The 14,862-nt window shown below is 35.3% G+C and overlaps 2 protein-coding genes across 3 annotated transcripts in view; one reads left to right on the top strand and one right to left on the bottom strand.

The window, feature by feature from the left end:
- The window catches only part of LOC131683523 (uncharacterized), a 223,635-nt gene that overhangs the window by 72,991 nt on the left and 135,782 nt on the right, over positions 1-14,862 (top strand). The gene's annotated exons all lie outside the window — the stretch shown is intronic.
- LOC131683525 (beta-galactosidase-like) overlaps positions 1-14,862 on the bottom strand; it is a 103,783-nt gene that overhangs the window by 33,807 nt on the left and 55,114 nt on the right. The window contains exon 1 of one of the 2 annotated variants that reach the window (XM_058965569.1): positions 8,607-8,757. The exons of the other annotated variant lie outside the window; for it this stretch is intronic. The gene's annotated coding sequence lies outside the window, so the exon portion shown is untranslated. Of the gene's footprint in view, positions 1-8,606; positions 8,758-14,862 lie in introns of those variants that run through there. 2 annotated transcript variants of the gene reach the window in all.

The raw sequence follows: 14,862 nt of genomic DNA, 5'->3' as shown, positions 1-14,862 counted from the left end.
AGGATAGCTACTTTCGAGTGTCAAACCACAAACATGTATTTAATCCTCGATGCATCAAACGCCCCTGACCTTGTACGTACGGATCTACAGCTCTCTGGAACTAGGCGAAACATAATACTCCTCTACGTAAAGCAGGTCTACAGAAAGCGCAACTTGCAAATCTAGTTCAGCCAGGGTTGCTTGCGGGCAATGTTTTAAAGCTTTGCGACGTCTTGCACTCGAAGACAGCGTTAACTCACACGAAGGTAATTTATTAGTAGATGATATAGCCTGTTTCAGCGACAATTTACCATTATCGTACCTTTTAGCATCGATCGAGCATCAGGTATTAAAGTAACGGGACGTGTTTTAAAAACTGATAAAAATAATTACTTACTTAATGGTTGGCTGTAAAAATAAATTAGCGACAGCTCGAGACGATTTAATTAGCGTTTATTTATGCTAAACGAGAAACTCGAAATCGTTTAGTACTAACTTATGTGTCATGCAGAGGCAATTACGACATATTAATATTTAATGGAATTACATTGATATACATGAAAAATATTTCATGGACCGCATCGACCAAACGCGAATTAGAATAGCTTCAATCTAAATAAAGTGTTGGAGTCTTAGGCGTTATTTAATTCTTATTAGTTTATGAAGTTTTTTAGAGTTTCGGCTACTTTACATGTTAATATGATTTTAGGATAGTTTGTACTAGTCCGCTTGGTAATCCATGTGTGCTTAGTCTATTGTTCTTTAGCCATAACACATTTCAGGGGGTGAGGTATTTTCGGCTGAAATAAAAAACCGACGATTTTTTAACAAATTTTCATTGCAACATGTTGAAAATTGCGTTAATGTCAGTGAATCAAGGGAAGCACAAGTTAGATGATTTTCTTATCGACCGAATATTTGGCTACAAAGAAGTTTAAAAAATAGTACCTATAATTATATTGTTAAAGACATGCGAGAAACATGGGTAATTCATTTACTGCAGATCTCGTTTTGTTTAAGCAAGGCATGTAATCTTGGAACGAATCGATAAAATTAACGATTGGTGCAAGTTTGTTGAAATCTGGAATCTCTACCGATAGCAAGATAAGGTTTTTTTATTTTAAATATATTTGACACGGCTCAATGCGTTAGCACAACTGAATATTTAAAAATATTTAAATTTACAACTGAGCCGTAGCTCTTTCGTGTTTTTACAATATGTAAAATGGTCAAGAATATCGCTACAGCCTGTTCGTCGGGTCTTGTTGGCGCATCTTACTGCTGCGTGTTGAGAACCTCTTCCTTGGTGGTGAAATATAAGGTGCGTTGCCTGCTGCACCTTGGAAGATAAGGTTACCGAGCGGACTTGGTAATTACAGCAAAGTTTGGGTTAGCGACTTAAAAATACAAGATCGCTACGGGAAATCAATTTCATTTTTAATTCAATTAAAAATTATTTTTAATGCAAATTATGAATACAGTCGGTAAAGTCATACACAAAGATTTTTTTTACACGGAGATACGTACCGCAATTCTCTAAAATCTAATCAGTATGGGTATTTTTGGAATGAGCTGGATGAGTAGATGCCAGATATCGATGTCTGTGACCTTTTTGAAAACCAAGATGGCGACTTCCAGTTCAAATGGAATTCTCTAAAACCCAATCGATACGAGAATTTTTGGAACGGGCTTGGCGAGTAGGCGCCAGATATCGATGTCTGAAGGTGTTTTGAAAATCAAGATGGCGATTATGGATGTCTGAGGCCATTAGGAATACCAAGATGGCGACTTACTGTCTAACGGAATTTTCTATAACCCAATCAGTATGCATATGTTCAGAGCGGGCCTAATGAGTATATGATAGAGATCAATTTCTGATGCCATTTTGAAATATAAAATGGCAACTACAAGCTTAACCATACTGTGTGTAACTCAGACAACGTGGAGTGTTTTGGAACTTGATTGACAAATATGCAGTTGCCAGAGGTCTGACGTCATCTGCATTTACAAGATAAGAAAGATTTGTTCATGAATGGATTTACTCGAATATGAGCTGGTTCGTATGCTAGAGCTCATCGAGCATATTTTCGAGGCTCATAATCGAATAAAAAAACTGACAAAATCAGGGAGAATAATAAAATCAGGTCTTCGTTGTATTATTAAGATGAATGAGATGTTCGCTTAACTAGAAGTCACCATCTTAGATTAAAACATCCGGAATTGACATCCGGTATTTATTCATCAACGCTATTCCAAAAATTCTCACATTGTTTTGGTAATTGAAAATTATGCTAAATGAATATCTTGGTTTTCGAAATGGCCTCAGACATCGGTATTTGACATCTACTCGTCAATCCCGTTCCAAAAATTCCCATATTTTTGCGAAAAACCGTGGTAATTGCGAAAACCGTGCAAAAAACCGTGCGAAAAAAACCGTTTAAAAGAAAACCTTAGTGTATATCGCACTGAAACTTGTACGACCCTTGCACACGAAAAAAAATTGGCTCTTAGCAAAAAACAACCAAAGCTTGAAGTTTGAAAATAAAACTTTTATTTTGATACTATTCTGTAAAAGCTTAAAAGGAAAACTTTTATTTTGATTATTATTCTTGATTAATTTAAAAGTTTTACTTTCAACCTAACGTTGATTGTTTTTGCTAAGGGCGGAACACTCTTACTTTTAACAATATTTTTTTCTGCGTGTGTCGAGGTTTCGATATTCCGATTCCAGCAGGTTATACACGGAAATCGTCAACAAGAGAAACATACCACTTTTTTCTAAAAGTTTACATAAAAATATCTTTAAATTTTTTGGTTGTTTGTTAAACGTTATTTAATTGGATCACAACTGATTTTACTTTTATCTTTTTGCCTTTCTCAATAGAAAGGTATTGCAATTGCTCTGAAAACCGACTTTTTAAAGGAGGCCCGGAGAGCCGAGTGACGTATACCATTCGATTCAGTTCGTCGAGTTCGGCAAATGTCTGTGCGTGTGTATGTATGTATGTATGTATGTGTGTATGTATGTGCGTCTGTGTGTGTATGTGACCAAAAATGTCACTCATTTTTCTCAGAGATGGCTGAACCGATTTTGACAAACTTAGTCTCAAATGAAAGGTACAACGTTCCCATAGGGTGCTATTGAATTTCTAATAGATCCGACTTCCGGTTCCAGAATTACAGGGTGATGAGCACGATCACGTCGATTTTAGTAAATTCTGCAATGAATGTATGAAGGTGAAATTTTTTCCAAAATGTAACCACAACTACTTCGAAGGAAAAGCGGCCATCTTTCAAAATTAACGAATTCACATCAGTTTCCCGGAAATGGTTGGGCCGATTTTACAAACTTACCCAAATTATAGCTATAACATCCCCACAGATGTCTATTAAATTTCGTACGAATCGCTTATATGGTTCCGGAAATATAGACTAAACCGTCACATATAAAATTCTCATATAAGCCGGAGCTCAAATTTTTGTTTTCAAAGGGGGACTCCATGAAATTTCAGAAATCGAATTCGTATTTTTGATGCTAAATATCTTTAAAACGCATGAAACGTCGAGATTTTATGTTATTTCGATTTTTTTTTTATAAAAATCGACTTTTTGGGACTTTTTCTTTTTTCAATTCAATGCTACCGTGGCTGTTTTTTTCTTTTGCAAAATTTTAGAACTCGTATAATGATTTCTTTTCTTGTATATAGTTGTCAAGTCATGTATAATAAAATTGTAACGTATTCATTTGAAATCTTTTAATAAATATAAGCAACTAAAAATTCTCGTGTCTGAGTGTGATTGAGAAAGGCACAATTGCACCGCTAGGTGGATTAAGAAAGGTTTTTCCTCCTAACCACATTCAATGAGCTAGAGATTGCTAAGTAGGAATAGTTAGGAAAGCTTAGAGCCATAGTACTCAAGTGAGAGCAAGGATTTAGAATAAACAGACCGAAAAAAGTCTCATGGTACAGAGAGACAAATCTGCTTTTGACATGATACATGTTGGTAGTTTTGAACAATTCATAGTAACTCCGCCTAAGCTCTACTCCTACTGGAGCTCTTGGTAGACGAAGCGCGCTTGGAAACGCTGTAACTTTCGATCTATATCTCAGATCTCTATATAGATTTAGGAAAATATTCTCAAGAATTTGTACTTTCAGGTAAAATAATAAAGAAATCGATTTTTTGAAAAATAAAAAGCTATGTAATCCCTTAAATGCATCCGTGAAACATAAAAACAAAACAATGATTGAGCAACTGCGACAAGAGGAAGACACGCAAAACACCCATTAAACCTTTACATTTTCAACGTTATTTATAAACAACAGGCTTTTGCGTAATTGTATTAAACATGCGATATACATTTTAGATTTTATTATTGATTATTTCGATACTATTAGAAATAAATATATATTTAAAAAAAATTTGGTCAATAAAGCATCTATTTTTGGAATAAAACAGAAAATGAAAAGGATATTCTTACCCGTTCTATTTTTGTCCAGAACCTCCGTTTAAAAAAGTTTCATTACACACAGTGGGAGTACAGAAATAAGTACAAACATGGGCTTTAAAGAAGCATAGTGAACTGAAGTTTTGTTATAAATACCAACTAATTCATTTTCAAAATATTAGAACAATTTGAAAAAATGATTTGAAATTGTTGTTGTCCACAAACAACATGGACATGAATGAGATAATATTAATGGGATATTAGGCGATATTGCATCATGACAATATCATAATTATGTAGTCTTACAGTAACCATTGTTGCAATGTACCTGTATATTGTAAATCGTGGATCAAGCTTTACTTCTCGATCTAGGAGAGTTGAAACACGTTGTTTCAACTCTTCTCAATGATGAACTTCTAGTCTTATGGCAATGTTATAATAATATTAACGTTCCTGAACTACTAATAATAATCAATAATGAATTAACAACATTGATCAGCTGTCTCAGTTTTTCTAGTTCTAGTTCACTTATAGCCATAAATAGTATCACTCGTCATATCAACTATTTTAATCAATACAGAATGTCCTAGGGGAAGTGGTTGAAAAATAATACATATCAAAATCAATGAAAATGGGCATCATATTTCTTGATTCTACAGTTATAGTTAACTAGTGGATCGGTAACCGGTATTACTACTGATAGGATCAGTACCAGTGGTGCAAATTTTCATTTTCAAATTTCAGCTCAATCAAACTCAACCATGATTCAAATTCAAAGCCTCCTTTAATCATTCACTTTCAAGTTGGCGGGATTTTCATAACCAAACCGTACGCCTTCATTTCAAATTGATGCTTTTTCATTCACCAACCAAAGTTGTCATCTGCTCTGTGGAAGCCAGTTTATGTTAAATGTTGACAGTTTATGTTAAATGTAAATGAAATCGAAAACGAAAGGAAAATGATTGAGCAGCTCGACTGTTTGAATGAATGATGTAAACGAATAACTGCGAACTGAACATAGTAGGGCATGATTGGAGATTTGTTCTTCCTTCAAGTTCAAAACAACCTGGTGAATATTTGCAGCTCTGATCGGTACAGAAATTCCTGCATTTGTGGCCAAAATCTAACAATAATTTTCAAAACAAGTGTCAATTTTTACGTAGATCTACAATGTGAAAAATAATGATAGGAATGCATGTCATCTTAAGGAATTTTCTTTATATGAACGAATAAAAATGACACAAAAGTAACATTTGGTGCTATATAAAACGTTTTAATAATATTTAAAATAATTGGTTAACTCATGTTGGTTGCTGTTTCAACTAACCTTGGTAGGTGGAGAGTTGAAACAACACAGAGAACACTGTTTCAAAAATCAATATATTGATGCTTTGTTATTATTCTGGCTTAATATGATAAAGCATAAACAGAAGTAAGAAATTTAAAAATAAGTAATCACCGAATGCCAGTTTTTGTTGATTTATATAATAAAAACAAAAAATACAAGGGAGAGCCCTATGGGGTTGCACGAACTGTAGACGTAGGACTATACTACTTAATGTAAAATATTTATTTTCTTGGTACATTTAGAGTAATAATAAACCAAATATATTTCTTACGAATAGTTTAAGCACAACCAATCAACATCGAATGTTACATTTTGAACCAAAAGTTGTTGGTTATCAAGTTATTTCATTTCTAGTAGGCGATCGAACCCGATTAAACTTATTTGAGAAGATCTGAAGAAAGAAGACAGCAAACCGTGACCGAACTAATATTTGAAACTAAATCTTTATAGCACAAGATCAGCTTTTAAAAACTGTAAAAACTTTTCGATTGTGTGTTGTAAAAACCCGGACCGGTGAAGAAAAATCAAATTTTAGACAATATAATCACATTTCATGTATAGGCCAAGCTTTCTAGTTTTATTTTGCCATCATTTAAACTTTCCTAAAGTACGTATATAAATGTAGCGAATGCAGTGGTCTTAATCATATATCATAATCATTTCCGGCGATCCGCGTGAATTTGTTGCTAAGAAAGTTTTCGTCCTTCCTTTAACAATCAGGGATGCCACATTGAAATCCGTGTATCGGTCAAAAATATCATCTGTGATAACTGAAACAGGAAAAAATCTGTGATAAATTTCCGAAAAATCACAATATTTCCAAAAATCTATCAAATTTTCATCAAAATACCGAAAATCTACCATCTGTCAAAAAGAATCTGTGATCAAAAAATATGAAAGAAATCTCTGACATTACAGAAAAATCTGTGACAGCGTACCTTCACAAGCAGTGCAACGGACTTCTCACTCACACACTCACAGCCACACTGACTGTGAAAACACACAGCGCAGTGATCTACTCCGCCTGCCGGTCAACAGGCAACTGAGCTTGTCCGGCCAAATCCGTTCTTTAAATAGTCGATGATGACGTCATTCATAGAAGCGTAGCGCGCTAGGTACACAAATCTGTCGTACCGGGCTTGGGAAGCGCTATCTTCTTTGTGTAAATGCGCGATATTTTGACAAGGTTGTATATTATTTAAATTTTTAATGCCATGATATCAAAAATCTTTGGGTTTATCTATTGGAATCTATTTTTAGAAGTATTTCGGGGCGATTTGTGCAAAAAATTTGAAAATTTATCGTGAGATGGCTGAATTATATGCGTTTAAAATTGGACCACTTTTCGTTACATACCATTTTTGTAGTATTTGCAAAGTGCACCCCCATATCGAAAACAAAGACGTAGTCCTACGTCAAAACTGTTTCAACCCTCCTCGGTCTCCTCTTTTCCATTGACAACCTTTCTCTCTTCCAAAAAAATCGTCAATGGCAATTTCTTTGCTATCCTTGAAAAAAAGAACGATTACATTCCCCGTCGGCGGAACTGTTCGCCTTTATAATGCACTACAGTTTGCTGTCATTTTTTTACTGGTGTGTTGTGATTTCCCATCAGTTAGAAATCGCCGCAAAAATGATTAAGATTTTTATTCAGCTAAGAGTAGCCGCGGTATCCAACACACATTTGTTTTTCATGTCCATATCCGTATCGGTTGTAGAAATGTGATATATCTGCTGAATTGAGTGTGTTATAGGTGGGGGTAACCCCTCGCCACGCACCCTGTTTAGATCAGAAAATCTATTTTAGTCGAAGCAAAGCAATTTGGCCCTTGGTCGGGCCAGGATAAGGTTCGCGTTTTTCAAAGTAATAGCACAACCTTTCTATATGAGAAAGGCAAAAATGTGCCAAATCAACTGAGTGTAAAAAAGTCAATTTTCTTCAAACAACAAATCTCGACGTTTTATGCGTTTTAAAGACATTTAGCAGCAAAACTGCTAATCCGTGTAATCGTTTTATCGGCGAAAGTAAATATATCAGAAACAATTTCTAGCGACATATTTGTATGGTTGCGGTCTACCAAGTTATAGTCGTATAGCACAAATTTCGAAACGAAATTTAAAGACATCGAATATGATGAGCGTGTATGTACTAATAATAAGAATTGCATTTTGCAGAAAACTATGCCAGACGGGGTAATAGCAAGCACTTTTACCTTATAACAATCGGGAAAACAAAAACTGTTTCACGTTTCTCTAGAACTGGCATTGGTGCATAATGTTTGCCACCTTTTAACCTCGGGTTATGGTACCCTTCTGACTGTCGGTGTGTTATGTAAAACAAGGTGATGTAGGTATCCCTAGACAACATACGCAGCGTTGCTTGCGCTTGTTGCGTGCATTTGCATTTTCATACGTATATGCATCCATCTTCCGAAATCGCTGACTTGCCAGCACTCTAATACAATCAACAGAGCATGTTTTTTCACTTTTCTACCTCACCTCTTGCTGCAGTCGCAGTGAAACCCAATCTGCATCCCACGGGCTGTTGGAAACGTAAATAAATAAACTTCTAGTGATATATTTGGATGTAATCATATCTTTCGTATGAAAGCGCAATCTGCAGGTTCGAAAGTGATGCATTTGCTTTCAGGAATGTCTTGGATACGCTCGTTTACACTTCAGATACATCTTCTTTGCGCTTCGTATGCAAAAAAGGTATATGTACAGGCGGTTGACGTATACAAATTAAAGGACGTTTAATTAATTCCTTGCCATTGTGAATCAATCAAACTTCTTATCTGCAAAATGCATAACTTTACTGGAACTTACCTCAACTCATCTCGGTAGTCGTAAAAGCGCGAGATTTCACACTCAAGCTACGCAAACTATACGCGGAGGTGACTCGCAATCTGACAAGCCACGCACTGTTCTGTCAGCCGTGAAATGGCAAATAAACAGATGTATCTGCATCCTTTAGCTATAGCAACCTTCACTGTGATCAGACCAGTACTGAGCACGTATCATATGTAGACTTAGTTACGGTGTACTGCAACAACTGACATCACGGTTAATCCATTAATACTAGCTTATTCGTGTTTTCAAATTAAAACACTTTATGAATTTCAGAAGTAGCAGACCTCGGATATCTGAAAATAAGTGATCTTATCGACGTGCTGGAGGTATACGCATAAGATAACAGTTAAAAATCAGGTAAATTTACGTAAATTCATGGTTTTGGTGAAATTCAAGTATCAAATTATTTCCAATGCGGAATTTGCCTCATATGCTAGCTATAAAGATGCACAATTTAACAAGGCAGGAAAACAAAGAAAAATTTAATAGAATCAGGAATCAGAATAAATTGGCTTACATGGCACGTTCCCACGTTATTCGAGGAATTGTGCATTGTCATGTCGTTTCATAATTTTCCTGTTGGAAGAAATGGGAAGAGAACAAAAATTTTGAATACTAACTGTGGAAGAAAATTCAGAATAAATTTGAAAAGCTCTAGGTATTCCGAGCACTACTAAGTGTTCTGTTTAAACTAAACTACATTTGTTCGGTATTGATTCGCAAATTTGAAAAATCTGCTAAAAATTTAATATGTACAAACATACAAATCTTTAAATCATCTACACACACCGGTCCAGTTGACAAACAGTCCGCTCGATGAAAAGAATACCTTTAGCTGGTAGGGGAATTATGGTTAAAACCGACACCTTAAGCTTAACACTTTTTCTAAGTTGCCACAAAACCAATAAAATTATAATTTTTATGCAGAATTCTTCTTCAGAAAATTCTTAACAAGACTTAATTTTTTCAGCGCTTCAAAAAATTAATTTCATTAAAAAATATTGGTTGTAAAACTTGGAAAACAAAGTGACTTTTTGTAAGCACTGCGGGTAAAACCGACACCCCATAGGGGTAAGATCGACACCCCCTTTAATTTATTTTCTCTCCACTTTATTAAAATCTTTATCTTTATTAAAAATGAGATATATGCGTGATTAATAAAGTGTGAGTATGTATGATGCAAATATGTGCTTTTTATTGCTTCATCATGTAGTGAGGGGAAGAAAGTTCGAAAGCGTAGTACTATAAATAAGAGTATTTTATGCTATAGGATTATTTATTGATATGAGTATTTCCAAATAATCCTTGCGCACATCATTGCAACCTCCAGTGTCATTTTATTTCATAAGAGAAGATTTTCAAGCGTTCTACGTTCTGCTAACTGGATTCATTCACTTATAAGTGACACACACACTTCTTAGTAAAACTATCTTTTTCAGATTTGATTTTTCGGACTCTGATCATCAACGATCTATTGGAGTATACATAATATCATTGTCTCATTGTGATAAAATTCGTCTATGACAAACCAAGAGAACACTAGAAATTCGGTTTGATGACCTTTTTGCAGAAATAGCAAAAGCTTCGTTAGAATCAGATATGCAAAAATTTCAATTTTTGATTTTTAAAGAGACTTACAAGAAATAAACACAATAAAAGTATTTCTGTGTATTTCTGCTAATACTATAGTGTTCTAATAGGCTAATTGAAGTGTCACAAAGATCCCCAGTATTTTGAAATGAATCGCAACTATACACAACCATCTTAACAGGGTGTCGGTTTTACCCTAACCATAGGGTGTCGGTTTTACCCCAACAGCGCACATTTTTTTATAAAAGCAATTAAAAATATTGAATTTTTTAAACTCGTCTTCAATGCACCTAGTTGATCATAGGACAGGCCGATAATAATAGGTACTGAAAAATGGGGTTATTTGAAGAGCTTTCGTTCGGTTAAAACCTTAAAATCTACCAACGATATTTTACATCCAGACGAGTATGAACGCTGCTGTCGAATGTTTTGTTAATTTTTATGACATTCGGCGCACTAACGTAAATCCAATTTTTCTTCAAATGCTCTAAATAAACGTACCAATAATATTGTATCATTATGAAATGAATAAACATTTGATTTCTAGGAAAAGTTGTGGGGTGTCGGTTTTACCCACAGTGTCGGTTTTTCCCACAATTCCCCTACATATAATTTACTTCGTACATAAATAAAGGTAAACCGAACGAGAGTGGAATGTGCATAAAGCGATTGAATTATGATTTCAGTATCCTTAAATTAACGAGATTAAGTGTTTGCCAATAGCGTTCGCGCATGTCATCCAGTTCAGTCAAGGGTCTCGATATTTTCTTATTTCATGTCTGAAAGTGAAACCACGATGAAAGCTCAGGAGAGAGAGAGTGAGAACCGTAATGCTAATTGCAACAATAAGTCACCACACTTTCACTGTTTCAAAATGGTTTCATCGGATTTTCCAGAGTGGTAGCTAAATGAACTGATTCGCGTGTCTTATTTACTGTTTGTATTGGAAGTTGTATGCTGTTGCATAACAAATTTGTAATATCCTGGGTCTATCGAAGAGAGTGAGCTCTCATCGAACAAACGAAGTAGTATTCTTTCCAATGTTGCTATTCGATTGTTCTTCGTTTTGCTGCCTTATTGAATTGTGTATGTTTGTGCCAAGCATGAGAAGCAAAGTCCTCTGTGGATTGTTTGCATATTAGTCAGACTCATGTACTGTACTTCATTATTCATGCTCCAAATTCGTAAATTCGGTTGAAACAGAAGTATCCAAGCTAAGTTGTAGCTCCCTATTATAACATTGTAGCCATAGTAGCTTTAAACAAAAAAGCGCAATGATGCGAAATCTCAAATTCAAGTGTCTATTTTTGCGTGATCGCAGCAGCATACATTTTCAAATCCTCTCTCATTCATTCACTTCCAAGCTGCCTGATGTTTCCAGAAGAATTGAATGCATTCAATGCATTGGAAATACAATTCAATTCACCTACCAATAGTTTCGTATATGTACAGCCAAAAACTCGAAATTGCAATTGCGTTGCTGCTGGGCAGTTGCATATCAGATTCTATGATGTTCCGTAGTCAAATTCACAAAGATCAGATGAAAATGACTCAGCGCGCCTAATAGTAGCCATGTGATAATTGAATTTGCAGGCGCCGGTTAAAGCCCTGATCAGAACTTGACCACCGCGATGAATGAAATTTTTGTTTCGTTTCCTTTGCCATTCGTTCTCCCAGCACAGCGCATTCTGGTTCGCATATGTTCGGTTTCAGAAGCAAACTGAAATTTTTTTCTATGACAGCTCTGAGAGAGATTATTGAGCAAAAGTACACGAGATATACAGCGCTGTTCGAAAAATTAGCAGAGCAAATATTTTTCGAGTTTAATGTAAAATACTCCCATACGTTCTATTCTCCAATAACATTATATGTTTTTGTAAGTGACCTATAGTACGAAGAGTAGAACACGCCACCATTTGGAATCAATAGTTTATTGTTTACGAAACACAGTTGGAAGAAAGTCGATATAAAGCTGATCGTAAAAATAGCAGCGCTACCACAAAAGGTTTTCAAATCGCTAAAGTTTCCAAGATTTTCAGTTTAGTCAATCTATTTTGTGCGGAATAGTATTCCTACGCTTACAATTAACCCGAAATTATAAGTTTACATATTGTAGTATTTCATGAAAATGGGTCGTTCGAGGCACTGTACAGTCGAGGAGCAAAGTCTCATCAAACGGTTGAATTCTGGTGGCAAAACAAACCGTGAAGTTACACTTTTAGAACTTTTACAGTGTTCTAACACAAAGATACACAATGCATTTCACTGGACAAACAAATGTGAAACTAGCGGTAGATAGCGAACAACATCCGCTCAAACTTAACAAACTGATGAGTCGGATGGCAAAATAATATTGGTTTATGTCTTCGAGAGAATTCTAGAAAGACCTGGAACATTCTATTGCAACGTCAACGAATAGAAAACGATTGATTAAGACAAATTTGCACGCAGGAAGTCCGAGAAAAGTACCACTACTGACAATACGGCACCTTCACAATTGTCTGAACGTTGTCGAATTTCACGCCAAGTGGACAGTCGAAGAGTGGCGTACCCTTTAGTGAGCTGATGATAGTAAAGTGGTATTATTAAAATCGAAAGGTAGACGTCAGTAGGTTAGACGACCACCAGGAACTGAATTTTTATCACTATACACGATACGAACATGAAAAACATATGACACATTCCGCGGGCTTGTACACCAGAAGGAGGTTTTTGTTTTGCCTTATTTTGGTATCACAATATTTTTTTTACGATTCGGTAGTGTTTAAACTATTGAAAAGCTATGTAATCCAACTATTGACATTTCGACAAATAGTATAAAAATATACAGCAAAGTAAGTTGAATTTCACGGAAAATGGCTCCTAAATTATTGACTTCTAAGAAAAGTTCTATTTCATGAAACTATGATCGAAATTATTATCTGTTCAAAGTAATTTGTTCGTTATTGAGTGTAGAACAATAAAGCTAGAAGGATTTTTTTCTTGATTTGACCACTAATACTTTTTGAACTAATAGAAGTTTTGGTTGTTTCTGCGTTGTAACGTCACGAAAAATGCCCATTTTTTAATTTTATTAAAAAACTGAAATTTTGTTCAAATTTATATTCCGGATTCTCTTTGTGTTAAAAAATACGTTTCCAAAAAGCCTACAATTTCTTTTATTGGATGTGGGGAACTAAAGTTAGAACAGCATACACTTTGCGTTGTAACGTCACGTAGTTTAACTTTTATCAGACGCTTGAATGAGTTATCAGATATAGTGTCAAATTTTACTTCGTATGGTTTATTGAAACGCTTTCAAGTTGTTTCGTGAACAGGAAATTATACTAGCGTGATATTCATAAATTCAGAATGTATATCCTTAAGAGCTTAAGGTGTTATATACCATCGACACATTCTTTCGTGACGTTACAACGATTTGACCAACGTTCATTCTCTGTTACAACTTTTTCAAATGAACTATCCGAACTTTGTTTTCGGGTTAGTATTTAGCCATTAATAATAAGTGCGTTCCCTGAATATTTCTTCGCTTCCAGCAATCAACAATTCCACACTTCGCCATCATCGACGAGACACCCGATATAAGGTTATCCGCAACCTCCCGATCAGAATGAAATAACAAGATTATAACAAAACACAATTTTTGTAACATATTGTGTTATAAATTAGTTAGTAGTTAAAATAACATAAAATAACAAGTAACAATGCGAGATATAGTTTTGAAAGATTTCTGTTATGTGTTTCTGATCGGGCTCCGTTGTAGTCGCACGTGCCGTCATTTAGTAACTAACATATACATCGTCAAAGCAGCTACATTATCGAAATGCCTGAGGTATTAAATCCAATATAGACGGATATCTATTCAAATTTACGGGAGGTTGTAAAGACATAATTGGGTCTACAGATACATATCTGGGTGACCGCACTAAATCCTCTCAATTGCTTAGAGTGGGATAAAAAGGCTTTGGCACATCTCAAATGAGCTCAAAAAAGATAGATGAGGGAGTGTTTATTGGTGTTTGCAGACATTTAAAATCCCGTCGAATTGACGATTGGATGTAACACATTGTTTCGTAACATCACGGCGATGTGACGTGTTCCTTATCTTTGAATCTTTGCAAGTATAATATATACAATATTTCAGTATACTTAGGGACGATTCATAAATTACGTAACGCTTTTAGGGGAGTGGGGGGAGGGGGTACGACAAGTCTTGACATAGGGGGAGAGATCGTTACGTAACATGTATTCAGCGAAGAAAAAAAATTTCAATGAATTTGTTACGTAATAGAGGAGGGGGATGGAGACATTTGTGACAATTTGTTGCATGGGGGGAGTCAATTTTGGGCAATTTTTGCGTTACGTAATTAATGAATGGTCCCTTAGCACTGTCGATTGTCTGGCGCTTAAATTGTGCTCGCTTTATCATATAAATCCACTTGATTAAGCCCAACAATACAAATATCATACTATAAACTCGGATCGGGAAACTGATTCCTTACCAAATTAAATAAAGCAATACTGCCAGTTTACTTTTGTTTGTGAAATATGTGTTAAAAGCTGCTATTCTGGCTCCGTTAAACTACCAGATTGAGCCCTGTCAAATAATTTAATGTGTCAAATGGCTCAAATCTATCAACAA

Source organism: Topomyia yanbarensis, chromosome 2 (genome assembly GCF_030247195.1).
Source record: "Topomyia yanbarensis strain Yona2022 chromosome 2, ASM3024719v1, whole genome shotgun sequence".
Taxonomy (NCBI): domain Eukaryota; kingdom Metazoa; phylum Arthropoda; class Insecta; order Diptera; family Culicidae; genus Topomyia; species Topomyia yanbarensis.
Note: the sequence above shows the minus strand (reverse complement) of the source record. Positions and strands in the feature narration are given on the sequence as shown.